The sequence below is a fragment of the Mus caroli genome, chromosome 4 (assembly GCF_900094665.2).
Source record: "Mus caroli chromosome 4, CAROLI_EIJ_v1.1, whole genome shotgun sequence".
In the NCBI taxonomy this organism is placed as follows: Eukaryota; Metazoa; Chordata; class Mammalia; order Rodentia; family Muridae; genus Mus; species Mus caroli.
Window position 1 is genome coordinate 52,508,553 of NC_034573.1, and position 2,981 is coordinate 52,511,533.

The window sequence follows — 2,981 nt, forward strand, 5'->3', positions numbered from 1 at the left end:
AAAAAAAAAAAAAAAAAATGTATTTGTATGTATAAGTGCTCTGTCTGTGTGTGCCTGCAGACCATGTGTGTGCCTGGTGTCCTTGGATCTCCTGGGGTTACTGATGTTGAGAACTGCTATTTAGGTCCTGGCAATCAGACCTGGATCCTCTGGAAGGGCAGGCAGTGCTTTAACCACTGAGCCATAGCTCTAGCCCCCAATGTAATGTAAAGTTCCATTTTCTCAGAAAATTATGGCTGTCTGTCATCCTAGAAGTAGGTTTACAGACTAAAAGCAGGCACAATTCTACTCAGTCTACAACTCAATTTATGGTTAGCATTTATTTTCAATTTTCCATCCTTACATGTAAAGCCTAGTATTTCTATCAGCTTTAGAGTTGTCGCTCCCATCAAACTACTTTGAAGGAAGCTCTTTTTTTTGGGTATTGGCTTCAATTGACATTCATGCTATGAACTACTTAAGATCCCATACATTACATTCCCTATCCGAATTTCATCTGCTAACTCTATTGTATTGAATAACAGGTATCCGAACCCATCTTAGTTTGGTGGGTAGATGGGATGAAAAGATAAATTTGCTTTATATTTAAAGGCCAAACACATAGACAAGTATATTCACGGTCAAGATCAGTTTTTTGCTTGTTTGTTGATTTCTGAGACAAAGTCGCACTATGGTAGGCCTCTAACTCAGAGACAATCTGCCTCTTGAGAGCTGGGATTAAAGGCATGGGACACCACACTGGCCAGAGGCATTTTTTTAAAAGATTAACTTTTAAATTGTAGCAATTTCCCAGGTTTATTTTTATAGCTACTTCTAAAAGATTTTATACTTTCTCTCTACTCCCTCCTACTGGAAAAATGGGTCAAAATACATAATAATTAGGTCAGGCTCTTGGGCACAAAGTTGGGGAAGTTAGTTTTACCAATATTAACACCCAAGGTGAGCGTGAATCTCTGAGTTTAAGTTGCACTGTCTCCCATTACACCAAGGCATTCTGGAATTTTTCCCTTCCATGCTTCCTCACAGAAACCTTTTTTTTTCCCCTTACGGAGGTGGGGTGGAGTGGGGTGGGGTGGTGCGGGGAGGCGCGGAGGGGGAGCATATAAAATCGTGGAGGCGCGGTTTTGGTTACTTTCCCATAGTGTAGGCAGCTAGGTGGGTGGAAAACCCTCCGGTCCCTGTCAGGCCGTTCGTTCGTAATCCCCGCTCCTACTTAATTAGCAGTGGGCCGAAGCTGGGTTCGAGATCTCATCCCTCCTCCGCTACATAAACCACGCCTCAGAAATCTGCTTTCTAGAGAATTCGGAGCGCCTATACGCTAGCGTCCTCAAATCTCTCCTTACCCTCAGCTAGACAGGCCTTCCTTCCCTCTGGCGGCTTCTCCTGTGGTGAGGTAAAGAAAAAAAAAAGGTCTCCGCCCTTGGATTTAATAGGAGGCAATTTCCCCGCCCACTGAACACGTGACCTCAGAAGGCTGTGAAACTCAACGCTCCCATTGGTCAGGACAGACTCCGCCCTCCGGTTCTTCAGTTGCCCGGATGTGACCGGATGTGACCATCTAGGGCAGGCAGCCTGTTCGGCCCAGAGTTCCTGCCTTTTCCCCACCGTAGGAAACTGGACTGGGTGAGGTGTGAGGTATGACGCAAGGGGTGAGATGTGACTCTGGGTCAGGAATGACGGAGGCCTAGTCAACCAGAAGTCAGTAGGAGCGGAGGCTGGGTTTATTTGTATTTGGCTACTATGTTATTTAGCTAATGTCCCCAGAAGCAATGCATGGCGGGTAGCTTTTTGCGGGTAACTTTGAGAGGGTTTAGCAAGCAAGTGGCTTCAGAGAACGACCGACCAGGCAAAAGGGAGGAGGCGGATGTAGGTGTGTGGCCAGGTGGCTGTACAGTACTGGAGAAAGAACATTTGAGGTGTGTCGGAAAGGACATTTGAGGCCGAGCTTTGAATGGGAATGTGTGGATTTTAGATCTGGATTGATGGGCACTCCCTCACACATTCCAATTTAGAATAACTCCACCTCCCTTGATAAAGAACAGCTTATTCCTTTGTGTTTCTAGCTTCTGCTTCCTTTTTCCTGGTACAGCTTGGCGCTGAGCTGCTTCCTAGGAGATTGTAGGAAGTAATGTGTATTTATTTTATTAATTCATATCTCTTTCCAGCTAATATTGAAATGCTTGTTGTGAAACAGTGGAATAAGCCACTTCATTGCCTTAAGTCCCTTACTTCATTCCATTTTCCTCAGGTTTATGCAATATGTTTTAGTAATATGGATTATCATGTAGCAACAAATTTGTGACCCACTTGCCAATGGGGTACATTACTTTGCATTCTTCCACATATTTTATTAAAATTATATAATTTTGCTAATTAGAAAAGTAATCCAGACTCACTAGAACCAGTAAAATTACCCAAAGATACATGCAGAAGTAAGCTTCACTTCTGTCCTGACTCCAAGATAAGGTAATCACTATTTGTAATTCTGGGTCCCAGGGCCAGTGAGATGGTTAGCAAATTAAGGTGCTTGCCTTAACTGATGACCCAAGTTCAAACCCTGGCACCCACAAAGTGGAAGGAGAGACCTAATTCTCACAAGTTGTCCTTTGACCCCTACATACTGGCTGGCGCATACATGCCCCTCCCCATATGCACAAAATAACTTTTACAAAAAAAATCTAGGTTCTGTGTTTTGGTACTTTTGCATGTCATTACAAACCTATCAGGTAGATCAATACAAAGTCGATTGGTCAGAAATATAAAATGAATACTTCACTTTCATCTGTAAACAGTAATTCATGATCGACCTTCCAGGTCAGCATCCATCCATCTAACACATCTCTTTAATACAAAAACAGTTGAGGCAGTGGCGGCGCATGCATTTAATCCCAACACTCAGGAGACAGAGGCAGGCCAGTCTCTGTGAGTTCAAGGCCAGTCTAGTCTACAGAGTGAGTTCCAGGACAGCCAGGGCTACACAG

The 2,981-nt window shown here is 43.9% G+C and overlaps 1 protein-coding gene across 1 annotated transcript in view; it reads right to left on the bottom strand.

The window, feature by feature from the left end:
- Shoc1 (shortage in chiasmata 1) overlaps positions 1-1,369 on the bottom strand; it is a 73,374-nt gene extending 72,005 nt beyond the window's left edge. Inside the window, exon 1 of the mRNA XM_021160305.2 lies at positions 1,344-1,369. The gene's annotated coding sequence lies outside the window, so the exon portion shown is untranslated. The remainder of the gene's footprint in view (positions 1-1,343) is intronic.
- Positions 1,370-2,981: the final 1,612 nt, after the last annotated feature.